Consider the following 23,147-nt stretch of genomic DNA (forward strand, 5'->3'; position numbering starts at 1 on the left):
ATGCATTGCATGTTGATGACATCACTTTTGGCTTGCTGTCCATGCTGGTCCCTTCCTGATGACGTCACTTCCGTGATCCGGCTTCCATCCTGTCTCAGACAGCCTAGCTGTCTTCCCATTATCCAGGAGAGTTGTGGCTTCCATCTGTCAGCCACTTCAGAATATGCTGTCATAGAATCACACCTACAGGCATCACTGAGACTCCTTGGGACTACCAGAACGGCGGACCACCTGCCATATTACTAATATGATGTGCTTCTACTCATCCACGCTTTTGTAAGTGTTTTTAACCCTTTTGGGAAATATAAACATTTTCTTCTGCGCTTAGAGGTGCCTTTTTTTTTTGAGAGTTTGCTTTTTTTTAGAGTTTTCTTCTCTCTCCAAGTACTGCCGAAAGTGCAGGAAGACCCTCTTCTATTTCTACATAGACCGATATCTGCTTGGTTTGTTACTTAGAGTGCCCTTATACACACTTTTTTCTGGATTTCTCCCATCCTATTAACCACAAGAGCGATGTATTTTTTCTAAGTCCCACTGACAACCAAGCATGAGACATAGTTTAGTTCCATTGGCCATAGTCTCGCCCCTGTAAAATCTAAAAATGGCTGTAAACTGGCACTTTATTTTAATAGTTTGGTGACCTCTGAAGTAGGCTTTAGCAAAACAGGATGCGGTTTTGCCCAGCTCATTTTTACTGACAGTTGATGAGGTATAGGTTGTAAATGTCCAGAAGTTTAGATAACATGGGTATACTGTGGCAGATATAATGAAAATGTTTATCTTGAGGCATAGTATTCGATTATATAGGGTGGTGCAGTGGCAAAAGAATAGGGCTGACCCATGGGGTTTCCACTTAATTGTCTCCAACTGGTACAGACAGCTGGAAAACAAGTATGCAAAACTTTTTTAGAATTCCTAAATAGTTTTCTGTTAGTAAAATGCCTACTCTTGTCTATGAGTAAAATCCTTACCTATTACACAACTTCTATTTTCAAATGTTGTTTATAATGATTTCAATGCCACAAACTTAAAGTGATTGTTATGCCACGTACACACGATCGGATTTTCCGGCGGACCCTGACTCAAAATTTGGACTTTTGAAATGAACGGACTTGCCCACACACAGAGTAAAGTCCGTTCATTTTGAACGTGACTCCAGGTAGACGGGACTAGCGCAGGAAGTCAATGTCGCCGCCTTCATCGGCGAGATTGACATCTCGTGTGCCCCGTCACCTGGTATGGATTTAAAGGGGAACCCCTACACCAAAAAAATGGCATGGGGGCACGCAGCTCGGTCAGGAAAGGGGGTGGGGACGAGCGAGCGCCCCCCCCCCCCTCCTGAGCCGTACGAGGCCATGTGTCCTCAATATGGGGGTGCTGTGGGGAAGGGGGGCCCTGCGGCACCCCCACCCCAAAGCACCTTGTTCCCATGTTGATGAGGACAAGGGCCTCTTCCCGACAACCCTGGCCATTGGTTGTCGGTCTGAGGGCGGGGGGGCTTATCAGACTCCGGGAGCCCCTTTAAAAAGGGGGCCCCCAGATTCCGGCCCCCTACCCTATGTGAATGAGTAACACAGTGACCCCGCCCCTTATGATGTCACAGTCCCAGAGGATGCTGGGATTGTGACATCACCCGGTGACCCCGCCCCTTATCCCTATATAAGTCGCCACACAACGCGTCCCTGTCATTACGGCCAGAGAGAGCGTCGTGTCAATATTGGAAGAATTAGAAGAAGCAGAAGAAGAAGCAGAAGGCAGCTGCGACAGTGACAAGACCGGGCCAATGTTAGTAAGAGAGCTGGAAGAAGATAGCGGAGGCCTGGCAAGAAGAACCGAAGATCGGGACAAGACCCCTCGGAAGAAGACCCCTGGATTGCGGCGGCGACAAAGGAGAAAGCCGGGCTCCTCCACTAGTAAAAGAGCTAGCAAAAGAGCAGAAGATAGGAAGAAGACCCCCGGAGCTGTCTAATAAAGTACTTTAAAAACCGGTGTTGTTTTATTTTATTTACACTTTTTTCCCCAGGTGAATGGGTAGGGGTGCATCATACCCATACCCCATACTCATTCACATAGGGTAAGGGGCTGGAATATGGGGTCCCCCTTATTAAAGGGGACTCCCGGATTCTGATAAGCCCCGTGCCCTCAAACCCCAACAACCAATGGCCATGGTTGTCGGGAAGAGGCCTTGTCCTCATCAACATGGGGACAAGGTGCTTTGGGGTGGGTGGCCACAGGGCTCCCCTTCCCCAAAGCACCCCCCCATGTTGAGGGCATGCAGCCTGGTACGGCTTTCTTGTCCCCACCCCTTTTCCCAATCGTCTGGGCTGCGTGCTTGGATAAAGGTCTGCTATGGACTTTTGGGGGACCCAATGCCATTTTTTTCAGCGTAGGGGTTCCCCTTTAAATCCATACCAGGTGACTGGGCTAGCGAGGTGTCAATCTCACTGATGGACACAGCGACATTGACTTCCTTCGCTAGTTCCATCTACCTGGAGCCACGTTCAAAATGAACGGACTTTACTCCGTGTGTGGACAAGTCTGTTCATTTCAAAAGTCCGGCGGACTCCCGCCATAGTCCGGCGGATTGTCAACTGGAAAAGTCCGGGCATGTGTGGGCAGGTCCGCTTGTTTGCAAAGTACAGCGGGTTGTCTGCCTGACTAAGTCCGCCGGATTGTCTGATCGTGTGTACGCGGCATAAGGGATTATGTTTTAAAATAACAAACATCATACTTACCTCCACTGTGCAGATCGTTTTGCACAGAGTGACCCTCAACCTGCTCTTCTGGGGTCCCCCGATGGCTCTCTCGGCTCCTCCTCGCATCAGATAACCCCTAGGAGAAGAGTTCTCCTGAGGGGTTACCTTGCGGGCCAGCGCTCCCTGCTACAGCATTCAGCGTCCATAGCCGCTGAATGTATGACTCGGCCCCAACCCCGGTGACACGTCTTTGGGTTTGATTGACAGCAGTGGGAGCCAATGGCTGCACTGCTATCAATCTATTCAATCAAGAGCAGAGAATCCCGGGCAGAGAGACAGCGAGTCCCTGTGGGATCAAGTTCCAGGGCTTAGGTAAGTAAAACATGGGGGCCAATCACTGCCAGGTGTTTTTTTCACCTTAATGCATGGGATTTATTGAGGTGAAAAAACACGAGGGTTTGCAACCCCTTTAACTATCCAAAAGTTTTCAGGAAAATGCCAATTTAGATAGGACAGATAAACTATGGCAGATATAACAATGCTATATTTACACTGATTTATTATCAATGGACATAATATACAGTCATAGCCGAAATTGTTGGCACCTCAGAAATTTTTCCAGAAAATCAAGTATTTCTGACAGAAAAGTATTGCAGTAACACATCTTTTGCTATACACGTGTTTATTCCCTTTGTGTGTATTGGATCAAAACAAATAAAAAAGGGAGGAAAAAAGCGAATTGGACATAATGTCACACAAAATTACAAAAATGGGCTGGTCAAAATTCTTGCCACCCTTAAGTTAATATTTGGTTGCACACCCTTTGGAAAAAATATCATAAATCAGTCGCTTTCTATAACCATCAATAAGCTTCTTACACCTTTGATCCTATTGAACACCTGTGAATAGATCTTAAAATTGCTGTTGGGAAAAGGCACCCCTTCCAATAAGAGAGATGAGTATCCAGGTCTCTCTTATTGGAAGGGGTGCCTTTTCCCAACAGCAATTTTAAGATCTATCCACAGGTGTTCAATGGGATTTAGATCTGGACTCATTGCTGGCCACTTTAGAACTCTCCAGTGCTTTGTTACTGTCCATTTCTGGGTGCTTTCTGACATATGTTTGGGGTCATTGTCCTGCTGGAAGACCCAAGATCTCAGACGCAAACCCAGCTTTCTGACACTAGGCTCTACAGCGCGACCCAAAATCCTTTGGTAATCCTCAGATTTCATGGTGCCTTGCACACATTCAAGGCACCCAGTGCCAGAGGCAGCAAAACAATCCCAAAACATCATTGAACCTCCACTATATTTCACTGTAGGTACTGTGTTCTTTTCTTTGTAGGCCTCGTTCTGTTTTCGGTAAACAGTAGAATGTGCTTTACCAAAAACTCTATCTTGGTCTCATCTGTCCACAAGATGTTTTGGCAAACTATAGTTTTGCTTTTTTATGTCCTTGTGTCAACAGCAGGGTCCTCCTGGTTCTCCTGCCTTAGTGTTTCATTTCATTTAAATGTCAATGGATAGTTCACGCTGACACTAATGCTCCCTGAGCCTGCAGGACAGCTCGAATTTCTTTGGAACTTGTTTGGGGCTGCTTATCCACCATCCGGATTATCCTGCGTTACAACTTTTCATCAATTTTTCTCTTCCGTCCATGTCCAGAGAGATAAGCTTCAGTGTCATGGGTTGTAAACTTCTTGATAATGTTGCGCACTGTGGACAAAGGCAAATCTAGATCTCCTCTTTCTGTTGTCCATGCTTAGTGTGGCACACACAGACACACAGTGCAGAGACTAAGAGTCCATTCACACAGGGGCAACATGACTTTGAGTAAGGCTCCATGCACACTGAAGCTGATATAAACTGCAGTTTATTGGCGTTTTGGCGTTTTTTGTAAAAGCCCATAAACTCCACTCTATGTTAGCCTATGTGTCCATGCACACATGGACGTTTTTCAGCTTTAATGAGCAGTGGAGTTTATGGGCTTTTTTCTGAACGCCAGAAATTCGCGTTCAAAGTGCCGTTTTTCAGCGGCAAAAAACTACAAACGCTCATTAACGCTCATTAACGCTCGTTCATTAGTGTTCGGCATTCTATTTTTCAATGCATTGTGGGATTTTTGGAGTGTCCTCTGTGTATTTTTATAAAAAACGCCCATTAACGCTAACGCTGTAAAACGCTCATTAACGCTCATTAACGCTAGTATAAAACGCTGTTAAAAGCAGGTTTTTCAACCAGCGTTTTCTGCCAGCAATCTGGCGTCCAGAAATAGCTTTTTTGAGCTTCAGTGTGCATGGAGCCTAAGAGCCGGTTCACACACCGGGCGATGCGAGGCGACACGACTCGCCTCGCCTCGCTCTCGCAAGTCGCCCCCGTTCTGTACAATGGAACCGTTCTGAGAGGAGCGACTCGAGTCGCTCCGACTCAGAAAAAAGGTTCCTGTACTACTTTTGGGCGACCTCGGGGCGACTTGCATTGACTTCTATACAGAAGTCATTTGCAAGTCGCCGCTGAGGCCGCGGCAGGTCGCGGCGAGGCAAGTCGGAGTCGCCTCGCCTCGCCTGCAGTGTGAACCGGCCCTAAGACTTTGAGAGGCAACTTGGACACGACTTGAGTATAAATCACAGCACGACTTGAGGCAACTTATAAGGCAACTTTAAGTTGCTTCCAGGACAGGGGACTTTACCAGTGGACAATCACATAATAATCAGCTCTGTGGGAGGGAGGGGTTTGCCTAGAAAACAATTTTTACTTCCTGGAAAGTTGCTTCAGTTAAGACAGGGGATCCGACTTGGAGGCAACTTCTATTGAAATCAATGGGTACAAGTTGCCTATAAGTCGGATTGAAGTAGTACAGGAACCTTTTCTGAAGTTGGAGCGACTTCAGTAGTGTACATTAAGACGGCTCTCATTCACTTACTCATTTTATCATGTTGCGCGACTTGAGGCAACTTGGGACGACTTCAAGTCGGATCCAAAGTTGCTCCTGTGTGAATGGACTCTAAGGGCCGGTTCACACAGCGAGGCGATGCGAGGCGACACGGCTCGCCTCGCCTCGCTCCCGCAAGTCGCCCCCGTTCTGTACAATGGAACCGTTCTGAGAGGAGCGACTCGAGTCGCTCCGACTCAGAAAAAAGGTTCCTGTACTACTTCGGGGCGACTTCGGGGGCGACTTGCATTGACTTCTATACAGAAGTCCTCTGCAAGTCGCCGCTGAGGTCCCCGCAGGTCGCGGCGAGGCAAGTCGGAGACGCCTCGCCGCGCCTCGCTGTGTGAACCGGCCCTTAGTGAACTTCTCTCCTCTTTATCTGCTTTCAGGTGTGATTTTTATATAGCTCACACCTGTTACTTGTCCCAGGTGAGTATAAAGGTGCATCACATGCTTGAAACAATCTTATTTATCCACAATTTTGAAAGGGTGGCAAGAATTTTGAACAGCCCATTTTTGGAATTTTTGTAAGACATTATGTCCAATTTGCTTTTTTTCCTCCCTTTTTTTGTTTTGACCCAATACATACAAAGGGAATAAGCATGTGTATTACTGCAATACTTTTCTGTGAGAAATACTAGATTTTCTGGAAACATTTCTGGGGTGCCAACAATTTCGCCCATGACTGTATAATTAAAACGTGTTGCCCCTTTCTAGTTTGGCTAGTATTAGGCCTTATGCACATGGTTAAAAAAAAATACATTTCAAAACATTTTTTATTACAGATCTGAATGCTTCAATGGGGACATGCACACAGGTTTATACATATGCACTGGGTTCAGATCTGTAACAACAAATGTAAAAATATGCATCTGGGGACATGCATTTTACATGCTTACTAGTGTAAACACATAGAAACGTATGTATATGTGCTTACATAGATATAGAAGGATATACACAGGAATTATTGTGCCAGAAAAACCTTGCCTATATGATAAATAATATTCTTATGACCGTGTGCATATAGCCTTATACTAAAGTTTCTTTTTTTTTAATGCTTTGATAAAAAACAAAGTTTAGTTTACAGGTAGTTTCATCATGTCAGATTCTTTACTATATGTTTTTGCAGCTCTGTAACCTCTTCTCACATGATTCTGTGCTTTGTACATTTTCTTTTGTGCTCCACTGTGTGTAGGAAAGGCTGCAGTAGGCTCACACTAAGGGGAGCGTATCATAATCACATTTACTGGTCATGTTCAAAAAATGCATAATGGTTCCAGTGAGCATACCTGCAACTGCACTGATTTAGGTAGTGGAGTATGGATGCTAGGATGATAATTAGAAACACTTAGCAAATATATGCTGTCCCATGAGTCAATGTCCAAGGAAAGCCTTTAATATCACAATAACCAAAGTACAAAGCTCAGCTGGGATCATAAAGGCATTCATAATAATGCATGCTTTTCTCGTCCAGCACAAGTTCCGAGAATCAAATTTATTGGAAAAAATAAGTACAGCATAATGCAATTGCATAACTTTCACAGTGATTATACTTTCTTCTGTATGTGACCAAACATTCAGTGCCAGTTTACATTTTGGAAAGCTCAAGGCATAGCCATAAGTTTAAAAAGTTGAGTTTTATTGCCTATGTATAAAAGAAACCATGTGGTCACCGCTGGGACAGGAACATCTGCTCCTACTGTTCAGCTGGTATTTAATACAGCCTGATGTTTCAGTTTTTTCTATCACTGTCTGCCCATAACAACCTACTGTACTATGGAATCTGCTATGTTATTATTGGTATGTAAAATCCCCATGGAAAAATAAAGGAAACACAGCTGCTTCAAGAATTAACACTTCAAAGACATCATGTGATGAGAAATAATATTCAATATATAAACATAGCTGGTGGAAGACTTAATGCTGTAGATATTTGTGGGATCAGATTATGTATGATTCTTTTTCACTAAGACAAGGTTTATAATTGTATTGTATGTAAAATATACACTATATACGCAGGAAAGGCATCCCAAATAGTATTTACACTTGTGCAGGGCTGGACTGGAACAAATATTTGGCCCTGGACTTCATCATGACAGGCCCACTTTAATTTTGAGTGTCTCCATCAGCACCCCCCTTACAGCAGAGTGTCCCCAACAGTGCCCCCCTTACATCAGAGTGTGCCCATTAGCAGCCCTCTTCACATCAGTGTGTCCTCATCAGAGTGTCCCCATCAGCAGCCCCCTTCACATCAGAGAGTCCCCATCAGCAGCCCCCTTCACATCAATGTGTCCCCATCACCAGCCCTCTTCACATCAGTGTGTCCCCATCAGCAGCCCCCTTCACATCAGAGTGTCCCAATCAGCAGCATCCTTCACATCAGAGTGTCCCCATCAGCAGCCCCCTTCACATCAGAGTGTTCCCATCAGCAGCCCCCTCTCCTCCCCCTCCCACATGTACTCACAGTTTTGAAGGCAGCTTCTTGTTCCTCTCTCTAGTCATGTGATAACAACTTATAAGGGGAGAGGGGAATAAACATCTGCTGGCTGACTATCTCCGCCTGCAGGCTGGAGGGAGCAGAAAGCCTAATGCTCTCTCCAGCAAGTGACGGCAGCTGCTCCACCTGACAGGACTGTCAGTGAGGAGCAGCTCCAGAACTGCACCTGACCGCCTCACTGAGCCACCGGCCCACCAGGAAACTCCCGATATTCCCGTTGGCTAGTACATGCCTGCACTTGTGAAAACTGGTCTTATGTGTGAGGTCAAAGGGAGTGGATGGATCTACTTTATTATTGTGGAGATCAGGGTTTAAAGAGTACTTCCAACCATTGTTAACCCTCCATTTAGAGTGAAGAAGAAGCTTGTTTTATAATGTTATATAGTTCGACTGGGGAGCCGTCGCACCCCGGAATGCCATCTGGGTTCTTCGGGGTTGCTGTGGCATAATACCTAAAAATTGTTTAAAAAGTGTCAACAAATCAGTGGATGGATCAAGCCTGCCTTTGTTTGATAAGCCACAGGCTTTTATATGTATTCTTAGGCGCTGTGCCCAGCCACTGGTTTCCTAACAACCAATGATGTCATTGGTCAATAAAGAGCACCTGCACAGCATCTTTTTTTTGCCTCTCCCTGCTCCTCTGTCAGCACCAGGGTCATATTAGATGTGTGAGGGAGAGAAACTGAGGAGGAAGAAAAACACTGAAATACTAGTCAATCAATGTGCAAAGGTATACAGTATTTGCTTTGTAAAAATAAATCACCAAGTTGGTGTTCTACATGTGTGGAGGCTGCTGCATTTTTTAAAACTATTAATTTCCTTTTTGTTACATTTTAGAATAGGGTGTCTCAAGATTGTGCATAATTAAAATTTTGCCTTGACTGAAAAAGGTTGAGTAACACTCATTTAGAGTAACCATAATACATTATGTCTTTGGCATGTGCCCTCTAGTACTGTATATAGTATTTTCCATAAAAATACAGTATATACAGGAATCGAGTGAGTAAAACCTGTAACTCAGCTGAAGCTGTGATGAAGGTGGGCAATAGCAACCAGAGAACACAGGAGCAGTCACTAGTATTGTCCTTAGTTTGTCCTGAAGTTGTTTTTGCAATGACTGACCTACTATTCCTTGTTCTGCACTGTCTCTGAAGGGAGGCAGCCATCTTGCTAGAGAGGCACAGCTCTCCTTCCTTCATGTCACATTTTTCACCCTGGACTGGTGATCCATGACTGGTTAATAATAGGCAAGAAGCATCATGAGAAATGGAGAAATCACAGATCCAGAGAATAAATGAAGCAAAGGTATAGGAATCCTTGAATATCTATTAAACACCTGTGTTAAGTGACCAAAAAATATTAACTCAATGACCAAGAATATCAAATGCTGTGTGTAACACCTGATGTGTTTGCATACAATTTTGTCCTTAATCACAGCGCTTAACCCATCAAGCACAAATTATACCAAATACTCAAAATTTACTAAATGAGACAATTATAATGTTCCACATAGTGCATAATCCATATAGTGCGCTGCTGTACCCAAACAAAATGTCTGTACTTTTTTTCCCACAAATAAACCGTTCTTTTGGTGGTATTTGATCATCTATGTGGTTTTTATTTTTTACGTTATAAACAAAATAAAACCCAACAATTTTGAAAAAAAATATTTTTTTACGTATTACTATAATAAATACCCCCCCCCCCCCCAAAAAAAAAGCACAACATTTCTTCCTCTGTTTAGGCCAATATGTATTCTCCTACATATTTTTGGTAAAAAAAAAAAATCAATGGGGGTGTGGCTTGGCACAAGGCTGGGATGGCAGCATAGTGAAGGAGCTCTGAAGACTTTGCAGCCTCAATTCATCTCTCTGCACACTGCTTGCACGATAGTGAGCATGAAGAACCACAGTACACCACACACCAGATCCCGCCATTTATCGGCAGCTCACAAAGGGATGAACATATTAGACCTCTTCCGGAGCCAGGCATGCTCCCGTAGCAACATGCCTGGAGGCAAGATGGCGCCGCCGCACTTGGAGGAGAACTTCAGTGAGGGTTCCCAGTCTGCAGCAGAGGATAATGTTAGGGGAATCCCCTGTCCTGACCTCCCTCTTACTTATGCAGAGATGTCTGGCTTTGCAGTGGACATTAAATTCACCTTCTATGCGCCCATGAGATATCACAAAACCAACCTGCTAGCTCTCACAGAAAAGATGTCTTTGGTGGAAGCAGCTGGGAAACACAGGGAGAAAGCAATACACAGGTTATAGAGGGTGACCACCTCACAATCCCATCATTTTATTGAAATGAACAGACATCTCAAAGACCTAGACAAACAAGATATTTGGGGGGGGTCACCCTAAAAAAAATGCATAAAGATGGTACTGCCATAAGACCATACAACAGAACAAAAATATTACAGTGCACACATGCATAACTAACATTTACCTCCAGCTAGACATTTTCAAAAAACATTAACAAAAAATATGGGGATTTGGTCACACCATATTGCTATACGGTGCTTAAGCCCACTTACTGCGACAAAGTACCCCATGATTAATGGGTCTTACACTATCCATAGACTAGGAGATCCTGCTTCTCTGAACCATGGGACTATACTCCTCTTTATGGGAGAACATAAGGTCTCCACCATGGCACAGGTGGTCACTAATGAGAGGTACTTACTGAGGGACTGGGGTGCTCGACCCAACAAGATTTGGTCAGAATCCATACAATAAACAAACAAGATATTTGGGGGGCACACCCTAACAAAAATGCATAAAGATGGTGATGCCATAAGACCATACAACAGAACAAAAATATTACAGTGCACATATGCAAAACTAACATTTACCTCCAGCAAGGCTTTTTAAAAACACCTAGACATTTTCAAAAAACTTTATCAAAAAATATGGGGATTTGGTCACACCATATTGCTATACAGTGCTTAAGCCCACTTACTGCAACAAAGTACCCCATGATTAGTGGGTCCTACTCTATCCATAGACTAGGAGATCCTGCTTCTCTGAACCATGGGAGCTATACTCCTCTATATGGGAGAACATAAGGTCTCCACCATGACACAGGTGGTCACTAATGAGAGGTACTTACTTACTTACTGATCTCAAGGACCTAGACAACATGGTTAGAAGGAACAATATCAGGGTCAGGGAGATCCCAGAATCCGTGGAGACTGAGCAAATTACACTGGCCTTACAAAGGGTTTTCAATAGTCTACTGGAAAGACATGAAGACACAGAAATTGAATTTGTAAGAGCCCACAGAGCACTCAGAGCCAGAGGCCCAGGCACTATTCCTCCATGTGACATCATTTACTGACTGAAAAACTTCTCATTAAAGGAAGATATCATGCATAAGGACAGCAAGAATGAACACATTTTTTTATTTTTTTAATAAGATTTTTATTGGAGATTTTTCAACATACAAACATAGTATAGACTGCAACAGCCAGTCTGGTAGGATAATACAAAGTATCACAGGTTTAACAAAGTACATGAAAATACAGTTATGGTGGGGACACCCGCACGTTTCACTGAATGTTTCCATCTACATCAGAACTATATGTGTCTTCGTACCCATTTCTGCATGGAGTGAGTTGTCCCCGGTCGCTAACGTTCTCAAATTCTTGAGGGTAAGCTGGTGAGGCTTACTCTGTCCCTTTGGGGAGGCCATCCTTCTACCATTCATGGAGTTAGTACATTAGCGGGGTTGTATAGGTCGCTGAAGTAGTAAAGGAACGTGTCGTTACAGGGCAATATGGATAATTACCTATAGTAATTGGGATGCTCACAGGTCTGTCTCTGGTTAGTTCTCCGTTCTGGAAACATCATCGGATGTAGCTCAGGTCGCGAGGATGACCAATAAGGAAACGTGGGGGAGAAAGGGTCCAAATGGCTGTGGGAGCGGGTGAGGGAAAGAGGAGAAGTGGAGGAAGTGATGGGGGGTCCCTGTCAGCTCCGCACCCCAGTCCCTCCAGGGTGGGATAGAATCTTGTATTCCGGGGTAGAGAGAAAGTGAAACCAGCACGCCCAGGTTGAGGTGAATTTTTCAGGTTGGTCATGGGCTTGATGGATTAAATCCTCCATTTCTGACATTTTTCTGATTCTTTCCAGCCATTCTGCAATGGATGGTGGTTCAGAAGTGCGCCACTTGGCCGGGATACATAGTTTTGCCACGTTAACCATGTGCATGGCGAGCGATTGGAAGTACAATATTTTGGGGATCAAGGGCAAATTTTGTAGGAATTGTGATGGGGGGGAGGTTAGGTCGAAAGATGATACCTGTTTAATCAGTCTATGAACTTCTCTCCAAAACGGCTGCAGTTGGGGACAAGACCACCATATGTGTAGGTAGGAGCCCACTCCGTCTGCACATCGCCAGCATTGGGGGGAGAAGTGTGGAATTATTCGCTGTAACTCGAGGGGGGTTCTGTACCATCGCGATATTATCTTGCATGCATTTTCCTGCGTATTGACGTTAAGGGAACCCTTGTGTGCGATCTTGTATATGGTTTCCCAGTCCTCATCAGACAATGGTTGGGAGCTGTCCTGCTCCCACTTGTGTTTAATCCAATCTCGTGTGGGCGAGGGAGAACTCGATAAAAACGCATATGTAATTGAGATGCGGTGTCTTTGTGGTTCCTGTAAAGAACCTAGTTGCTCGTACGGTGTGAGGCGACGTGACCATTGTGCCCGTGTCCGAGGTGAGTGAAGGAAATGCCAAATTTGGACGTACGTCCAGAAGGGAAAAACGACCGTGCCCGGGATGTAGCAACTATAGATTCACATGAGCGCAGACGATGACTATCATAGAAGTGACGAGCTTGTATGGTCTCATGGGGCCAGGCTTCAATCAAAAAAATTTTTTTTTTCCATAAAGTATTTATTGAATTTCAAAGAAACAAAAAGTGTAACAAGCAATACTTAATGTACTACACAAATGAAGTACAAGTCAATATTACAGACAATAACAAAGTAAGTATTCGTACAGGTGAACAGGCGTAAAGCGCTTAGTTTTGAAGTGGAACTCGGAGATGAGACCTTCCCCACATCCCCTGTCCAAAAATTTTTACTCATGCCCGGGGTGAAGTCCGGATTTAGTCTTAAAGGTGTTAGGGGGCTTGGATTGGACGAAATAGCGTGTTTCGTACAACATTCTCGGAATGCACATAATGTGGGGTGTATTAAAGGGTGAACTTTCACGAGAGGCGGATTGTGTGTCCCAGAAATCCATGGGGTTTGTGCAATGGGCGACAGGAGTATGGAGTCTTCCAGTTGTACCCAGTCTTTAGTCTGGAAGTGTAAGTTCCAGTCAAGCATTCTAGTGAGATGACATGCGAGGTGATATTTGCGGATGTCCGGCAAGCCTAAGCCTCCCTCCAACTTGGGCATGGTGAGTTTTTTGCGTGGCTTAGTCTGGGGGCTAATTTTCCCCAGATAAAAGACGCACAAAGTCTACGAAATGACGCAAAAAAAAGTATTCGGGGTGGCAATTGGGAGTGCCTGAAGGAGGTACAGAATCCTCGACAAGATATTCATCTTGATAATTGTGACTTGTCCAAACCAAGAGAAAAGGCCTCCTGACCATTTGGTGAGGTCCTTGGTGATGGTTTGCAGGAGAGGCAAGTAGGTAGAGGTATACCAATCTTGTGAGGATGCCGATATCTGGATACCTAGGTATGTGAAGCTATGGGTGCTCCAGGTAAAGGGAAATTTTGCTTTGCACTGTTCGCATAGCTCACTTGGGAGGGTGATATTGAGGGCAGTGGGTTTCGAGAAGTTGATTTGGAGATTAGAAAGCAAATGGTAGTGTGGTAAAGTTGGGAGAAGGGTGAGGATGGTGTTTAATGGGTCGGATAAAAACAGGAGAATGTCGTCAGCAAAGGCAGCCGCTTTGTATTGACGTTGGTGGATTGTGATCCCTTTTATGTCCTGGTTGGATCTGATGCAATTGAGGAGGGGCTCTAGAGTTAGTATGAAAATAATCGGGGAAAGAGGGCATCCCTGGCGGGTTCCGTTTTTGAAAGAGAAGGCGTCTGATAGGTGGCCATTTACTGACACTCTCGCCGTAGGGGTGGAGTACAATGTCGAGATCAGACTTAGCATCTGGGGCGGAAGGCCCAGCATCTGCAGTGTCATGATCATGTAGTCCCAGGCCACGCTATCAAACGCCTTCTCGGCATCGAGAGACAAGAAAAATCCTTGTTTCTGGGATTGGAGCCAGTGATGCACGTTGAGGGCTTTAATGGTGTTATCCCTCGCTTCCCTGCCGGGGATAAAACCCACTTGGTCCAGGTTGATTGTCTGGGGGAGTAGAGGGAGGAGTCGGTTGGCTAATATTTTGGCTAACCATTTCAAGTCAACGTTAAGTAAGGATATCGGTCGGTAATTAGCCTCATTCGTTGTTTCTTTACCCGGTTTAGGGATGACTACGATGTGATCCGATAACAGGTCCCGTGCAGGAGTTTGGGCCGTAGTGCAAGAGTTGAATGCTTAGAGGAAATGTTCTGTGAGCTTGTAGCGTCTTATAGTACCCTGTAGTCAGCCTGTTGAGGCCGGGACTTTTGCCCGGTTTCATTTGCGTTAAGGCTCTCGCTGCTTCTGCAGCCGTCAGCGACTCCTGGAGCCTGTGGTAATCCACTTTGGAGATTCTTGCGGTGGTATGTTGGCGTAGAAACTCCTTAATCAGAGCCTTTCTATCTGTCCCCGGCGGGGGTTGTTCAGTGGGAGACAGGTTATACAGTTTATTATAGAAGGTAACAAACTGGGAAGCTATGTCCGGATTAGATGTCAGTTTACTTCCCGACGCATCCGTTAGCGAGTGTACCGTCATAGACGATTTTTTCCCCTGTAGGCCTCTAGCTAAACCCTTACCAGCCTTATTTCCATACTCGTAAAAGTATTTCTGTGAAAGGATATATTTACGCTTGATTTGTTTGCCTAATAGATCTAGCATTTCCTGTCTAGCCTGGGTGAGGACGGCTAGGGACTGGAGGGCCTGCTTTTGCTTGTGTGCCTTCTCAGGCGCGGAGATTTTGTTCTTCAGTTCTTGAAAACGCTTTTGTCTATCTTTTCTGCTTTGAGCCATGGCCGCTATAAGAGTGCCACCGGGCCACACATTTATGAGCTTCCCAGTTTGTCAAGGGTGATGTATCAGAGGGTTTATTTTCTGAGAAGAACTGTTGAATGCGGGTTTTGAGTCTGTCCAGGGTTGGTAAGTCTGTGAGTAAGGAAGGGTCTAATGGCCAAATCGGTGTTCTGTCCATCCCGTCAGGGAGAGAGATGGACAGGGATATTGGGTGATGGTCCGAAAGGATCTGTGGTTGAATAGAAGTGTGTTGGATAAGGTGTAGGTCCTTTTGGGTGAGGAAGAAATAATCCAAGCGTGAGTATTTATTGTGTGGGGCGAGAAGAAGGTGAAGTCTTTGGTTACGGGGTTGAGGGTGCACCAAGTATCGTGCAGCATAAGGGTTTGCATCTGAGTCTTAATGGAACGGAGCGCCGCATAGGGTATTGAGGACTTCCCATTCGAGGTGTCTAGAAGTGGGTTTAGCAGGATGTTAAAATCCCCACCGAGGACCAAGGTACCTTCTACAAAGGGGATCAGGGCTTGGGTCACTGTTTGGAAAAAGGACACTTGGTGGGAATTTGGGGCATAGACGTTAGCCAAGATGAATGTTTTACAACCCAACTTTCCTTTCAAAAAGAGAAATCTGCCTTTGGGGTCCACAAGTTTGTCATGGAGTTGGGAAGTGCAATGTTTGGCAAAGAGTATAGAAACCCCCTTAGATTTAGCCTCTTGGTTCGTGGCGTGATATAGAGTGGTGAAGTAAGGAGATTGTAACTTCGGAATTGTGTCTGTCCGAAAGTGCATTTCCTGTACGAACAGGATGTCAGTCTTAGTCTTCTGCATTTGCAGAAGCAATTGTCGTTTTTTCTCAGGTGTATTTAGCCCCCGTATATTTAGGGATGTGAGTGTAAGTTTCGGCGTAATGGTTTTCTTCTGCGCGTGTGCCATCCTGCCTGTTTAGAGATGGGTCAGGTTGTGCGGACTGTAAACTCTGAGCTGGGGTACGGAGCTGACAAGGGGGAGAATGGAAGAGGCGGAGGGGTGAGAAGGTGACAGTGATGTGATCGGATTACAGGGGAATGGGTGTAGGACTATATAAGTAGGGAGAGACTGACTGTAGGGTCGCAGCTACGCGCCCTCTCCGTTATGTACACAGAGTCGGTGTAAGTTGGTGGGACTGTGCAGATGCGGTAAATGTACAGTGATAATGTGTAGGGCTGAAACGATTAATTGACATTATCGATAATAATCGATAATGAAAATCGTTGTCAATGATTTTCATTATCGATTAGTTGGTCCGCACCATGCGATCCGCGGAGTGGTCCGTAGCCGCGGCCTTAGGAAAGGCCGCGGGCTCGGCCTAGCTCCGGAGATGGCGGCCATCTTGGCACACCCGGCGGCAGTGTTGTAAATTGTAACCCCGTCACTTCTGGTGCAGCTCCGTCACTGAAACAGCTGACAACGGCCCTTTACAGCGCATGCGCCACTTCAATGCTATTAACAACGCATGCGCCGGATATTTTTTTAGTGACGGAGAAAAATTATGGACTCAAGGGGGCGGAGACTTGTGGGCGGGTGGAGCTGGACAGATGGTTAGAACATCAGCAGCAGCCCCGCCCCCCCACTAACATGCCCCCGAATCACACATGTGTGGGATATTTGTTGACTGTCGAGAAATTATGGACGCAAGCTGCTATTAACAGCGCATGCGCTGGGATATTTGTTTAGCGGTCGAGAAAAATTATGGACTCAAGCGGGCATAGACTTGCTGGGAGGGAGAGATAGAGCGGAGCTTGGAGAGGGGGGCCCCGTGCATAGCATTGACTACATGTACAGTACATTGTTCTGCCAATAAATACGCCCCACTGTGCCCAGAAAGTACTGTACATGGAGTCAGTGCTATGCACGGGGCCCCGCCCCCTCTCCAAGCTCCGCTCTATCTCTTCCTCCCAGCAAGTCTACGCCCGTTTGAGTCCATAATTTTTCTCGACCGCTAAACAAATATCCCACGCATGCGCTGTTAATAGCAACTTGCGTCCATAATTTTTCTCGACCAGTAAACAAATATCCTGCGCATGTGCGATTCGGGGGCATGTTAGTGGGGTAGGCGGGGCTGCTGCTGATGTTCTAACCATCTGTCCAGCTCTGCCCGCCCACCCGCAAGTCTCCGCCCGCTTGAGTCCATAATTTTTCTCCACTGCTAAAGAAATATCCCACGCATGCGCTGTTAATAGCAACTTGCGTCCATAATTTTTCTCGACCAGTAAACAAATATCCTGCACATGTGCGATTCGGGGGCATGTTAGTGGGGTAGGCGGGGCTGCTGCTGATGTTCTAACCATCTGTCCAGCTCTGCCCGCCCACCCGCAAGTCTCTGCCCGCTTGAGTCCATAATTTTTCTCCACTGCTAAAGAAATATCCTGCGCATGCGCTGTTAATAGCATTGAAGTGGCACATGCGTGGTAAAGGACCGCCGTCAGCTGTTTCAGTGACGGAGCTGCACCGGAAGTGACAGGGTTAGTTTTTTTCATGGGTCGCAGAAAAATTTACAAAAAATCTAACCTAATAACTAAGTACTATCTAAGCCTTTCCACTTGCTGGGCACAGCCACATTGTTTATTTAAATAAAAGGTATAACACTATAACCCCAAATAAAATGCAGCTTATTACAAGCATATCACTGATGATTTGCGCCAATAGGCATCATCCCGGGACTCATCACGGCGGTCTGTTTACTTTGATCGGTGGTGAGCTTGGCGCAAATCATCAGTGATATGCTGACTATGTTTTTATGCTTGTAATAAGCTGCATTTTATTGGGGGGGGGGGGGAGATAGTGTTACTCCATCATTGGTGTTTTATTCTGCAGTTTGAGTGTAAGGCCCCTTTCACATGGACAATCTGTTCAGGTCCGCCTGTCAGTTTTTCAGGTGGACCTGAACGGATGCTCCATAGAGGTTTATGAAACGTCGGATGTCAGGGGTGACACGTCCGCTGACATACGAGCAGCCTCGACCCGAAAAAGTGTAACGGAGGAAAAAGCTATTTTTCCATCCATCATCGTATCGGATGACGACGGACACTACAGTCCGTTGTCACCCGATCTCCCATAGGGGAGAGCGGCGCTGTGACAGGTCCGTCCCTGCGCAGTGTGCATAGACGGACCTGTCATCTTCCTGCTCAGCGGAGATCGCAAGCGGATATCCACGGGATGGATCAGCACTGATCCGCCCCGTGTGAAAGGACCTTTACACTCAGTTTTTTCATTATTACTTTTAAATAAATGGAAAAATGGCTGGCATATTCCGTTTTTTTTTTTAATATGATTTTATCCAATTAATCGAAAAAATAATCGGCCGATTAATCGATTATGAAATAATCGTTAGTTGCAGCCCTAATAATGTGTTCGGGTCAGTCGACCGTGTGGGTGGTGGGTGAACCTTGAGTAGAGTGTTACATAAGCCACCCGTCAGACCATCGGCCCGGTGGTATAGTAGAGGTGTGTCATGGGAGACCATGGGGAGTCTCTAAAGGGGGGTTCAGGAAAGCAATCTGGGATGTCGGTTCCTCTGAGCAGCCCGTCCTCTATGGGGACGATTATGTATTCAGGAGGGGTGCGTACAGGAGTCGCCCTAGGGTCAGAAACAAGTGGGGGGGTCTCAACTGTCATCTGGTTCTCGAGATCAGGAGATCGTGTGAACCTCTAAGAGAAAGAGACCTAACGTGGCAGCGATGGGGCCCACTCCCTATTTTTTTTTTAAAAAGCAGGAAACCCAGTCTAACAGGGTCGATTTGACCCGGGTCCTCAGAATGGCCCCATTCAGTAGGAATGTATTAACCTGAGACATCAATGACCAAACCTCAATTATCATCATTAGAAAAAAGATTAAGGATCTCAGATATGCACCATTCGAATATACAAGGCAAGGAATGTTATACTCTAGGTGTAGGCGTATTGTAATGGGGGGCGGACTTCCGAGGAGTTCCCCCTTACGTATCTATCTCAGGGCAACTGGCCATCATCAGGTGCATAAATGGAAGTTGCCACAACCTTCTGGAAGAGTGCTCGAAGCTGATACTAGGTGGCAGGGGCAAAATCGGCTTATTATACTTAGCGGGACTCCACGGAGGATTCTAGTCTGTAGAGCCCAGGGACTCTCCTGGGGAAATCCACCTCCTGGCACCCAGAGGTCGAGGGTACTTGGAACGAGGGTTATACATATAAGGAGTTCTCATGCTGACTGTTCGTACCCCCCGGCGATCCCGTGGAGGAAGTACACTCCACCACGTTGGGTTGAGGCATAAAGCCAAAAACATTATGGGGCAATCTCCGAAAATCTCGGGTGGGAGACTCCCTGGAGCTCTTCTTACTGCTGCATGAGGCATGAGGTGAGCCACCCTTTGACTCACATGTACTGAGGTCTATAGGTAACAGAAATTGTGGGTTTCCGCATTAGGGATATGAATCCCCTGTTGTTTATGCACCATGAGGTCGTCGGGCCACCAGAATGGAAGCAACCTCTCGTTAAACCATTATGTCACCAATATTGTCAGTTGCACGTTGAGAAAGCTTACAATGTGGGGGGGACTAGTGGTCTCTTTTCAAAACGATGTGAAGTTACAGAGCTCCCCCGGTGCGGAGTTCCGGAGAACACCGCTGGGGAGTGGGGCCACTATATCGTGGAGTCTCTGATTATGAGTCGCTGGTTATCAATATACCTCAAATCACATGGAGGGAGCAGACCTTAGTACCCATGCAGACATAGAAAATATCTCACCTATCTCACTCAGCAAGTTGCTAACTAAGATATCTAATGCTATACTTTGGTCACACTCACTGATTCCAATTGCCATTAAGCTAACGGGAGTCCTTGTATACTCACAGAGTCTCATGACCCTGCCTTGGTGTTCAGATCCGTATCCAGGTGGTCTCCTTTTGAGTCCTTAGACACCGGGCAAAACTTTCACAGGTGTTGTAGGGAGACACGGCATCTGGGCTGTCGGTTTCTTTACGGCTCATCGCTCATGGGCTGGAGGTATCTCGAGGCTTTGCGCGACTGTGTAGTCATTAAGTCCGGGATATCGTCTCTTCCGGGAAGGGAACCGGGTGATGGCGTAAGGGTTTACGCAGTTCCTAGGCACATCTTTGGTAGCCCAATGTCCGTGTGGTGTTGTTCGGGTCTTCCAGGGAGGTCTTGTGGATTAATCCCTCCGTTAGAGGGGTGGTCAGGGGGATTGTAGTCTATAGGCCGGGATGTGGCCGATCCAATATGGCGCTGCATTACAGTTCCCTTAAATTGTGAGGTGATCGTTTCCCGGCCATCAGGGATATTATTAAGACAGTTCACGTATTAAACAATGGTCCAGTAAACTTGGTCAAACTTAAACAGAACCAACCAAAGGCAAACTGCACACATATAGGGTGGGCAACAGAACTGTATTGTCAGCATACCTCCTAGCGATCTCTGCGTGCTTGCCGAGGGACCGGTCCATTAGCAGAGTTACGGTGAAGCCTGTGTGGAGCCAGTCCTCGGTTCCCCAGAGGGGGAGAAGGGGATCGGCGGCGTCTGGAAGAGGCCGCAGGGACCTCCATCGGCTCCTCTAGATCTCGGTGCGGAAGGGGCTGTTGGCGTGCAAAGTCCACATGCCAGTTAGGTAGGTCGACATACGGTAGATCCAGCATCTGGCAGAAATTATCCAATTCCTCCGGTATTCTCAGCAGGGCAGTGCGGGAGTTTTGGGTGGCCTGGAGTCTGAATGGGAACTTCCATTTGTAGGGTATTCCTTTCATCCGGAGCATGTCCAGGAGTGGACGGAGATCCCTGTGATTCCTCAAGGTGATGGCAGACAGGTCTTGGAATATTTGTATCACCCAGCCTTCATGGGTGATGTCATCTTTCATTCTGGCCCTCCGTAAGATTTCTTCCTTCAGGGTGTAGTCCACGAGGCAACAGACTACATCCCTCGGTGGATCAGCATCCTACCTGGAGGCCTAAGAGCTCTATGGATACGTTCCATCGCTATGGGCGTCTGGGGAGGCTTCCCCAGGAGGCTGTTAAAGATTGCTGATACTGTCGATGATAGGCTTTCACTTCCCACAGCCTCAGGCAGGCCTCTTACCCTCAGATTGTGCCTTCTGCCTCGATTGTCGAGGTTCTTGATGTGTCATTGGAGATCTCTGAGGTAGAGGCTGTGCGAATGAGCCGTTCGGTCCAGTTCTGTCAGGGCAGCCTGGTGGCATCCGGTTACCTTCTCCCCTGTGTGAACTCTGCCCGCAATGGCTTGAAGTTCCTGGCGGAGGTCCGATATAGCCGCTGATAAAGTGTCTTTAATATCAGCTGCCACCGCCCGAAGGTCTGCAAGGCTCAGCTGTTGATGACTATGGGGGCTAGGAGCCGATGATGGTGGTGTGGCCGTTGGGACGGTAGGGGAGAGAATTATGCTATCATTGTGCCTCGTTGTGTGTGAGGCGGCGTCTGCCATGTTGTGTCTCTGTGCTTAGAACATCTCCGGGATATTGTAGGTGGTACGATTCTCCATTTCTCTCGGGGATCGGGATCGGGATCCCGAAGTGCCGCGGGATGGGGTCCCCATGTCTGGTCAGTGATTGTGCACCTCATTCGCTGGTACGCTCAAGAGAAAGGCCTCGGTCTGACGGAGCTATTGACCTAAGCAGCTATCTTCCTCAGCCGGCCGAACAAATCATTTTTAACAGAGACACAATTATGCTTTTCCATGATCTCTCTCGGATAACCTTAAAAAAATTGCACGGCTCTGCGTCCACTCCTGGATAAACTGAAAGAGAGGGACTTGAGGTATTCATGGCCATTTCCGTTTGCTCTACTAGTGAACCACAATGGGAGGCAACACTCCCTTCATTCGCCAGAGGATCTTCCAGAATTCTTCCATTCACTTCAACTAGAACAGGTGGACGTCCTAGAGTGGTATCAAGAATTAATTCTGCCTCCCATGGAAAGAACCCCCCCCCCAAGATCCCCTTTGCCTCTCCAGAAAAATGCCAATCTAAAAAGATGAAATCCTCCCGCCTAGGTGGTTCACAAGCAGGTATGCCGAACAACAGGCCCCACTCTTCCAGGGCAGTTGATGATGCCTGAAACCATCTAACATTCGATCACCCCAGTTAAAACTGCAGCTAATCTCTGACAACCGATTTCTACTACAGGTTCCAGCTCCTTAACCACTTTCATACCAGGCTCTTTCCGCCCTTCCTGCCCAGGACAATGTGTAGCTTTCAGCGCTGTCACATTTTGAATGACAATTGCGTGGTCATGCAACATTGCACCCAAACTACATTTTTCTTCCCACAAATAGAGCTTTCTTTTGGTGGTATTCGATCACCTCTGAGGTTTTTAATTTTTGCACTGTAAATGAAAAAAGACAGACAATTAAAAAAAATGATACACTGATAGGTGGCACTGATAGGTAGCACTGATAGGCACTGATAGGTGGCACTGGATAGGCAGCACTGATGAGGAGCTACTGACAGGCATGACTGAGTGGCAATGATTGGCACTTTGATGGGGCACTGACAGGCATTACTGATGGGGCATTAATTGGCACTTTTTTGGGCATTGATTGGCACTGTTGTGGGCACTGATTGGCATTGATTATGGGGACAGACTGGCAGGTGTTGGGCACTGATTGGCAGCTGATTGTCACCTTTTGATGGAGGCTGTGCTGATAATCAATGTGCTGATTATCAGCACAGACCCCCCCTCTGACAAGGAGAGCTGTCAGTGTGAACTGAGGAAAGCCGTTTACCGGCACTTCCTGGTTCACACAATGATCAGCTGTGATTGGTCACAGCTGATCATGTGGTAAGAAGCCTCTGTCAGAGGCTTCATACCACGATTGGAGTCGCGGTGTGTCAGACTGACACACAGCACCTCCGATTGCCCCCAAGGGAGTGCA

Source organism: Lithobates pipiens, unplaced genomic scaffold (genome assembly GCF_037356315.1).
Source record: "Lithobates pipiens isolate NorthernLeopardFrog02 unplaced genomic scaffold, aLitPip1_a1.2 Scaffold_16, whole genome shotgun sequence".
NCBI classification, from domain to species: domain Eukaryota; kingdom Metazoa; phylum Chordata; class Amphibia; order Anura; family Ranidae; genus Lithobates; species Lithobates pipiens.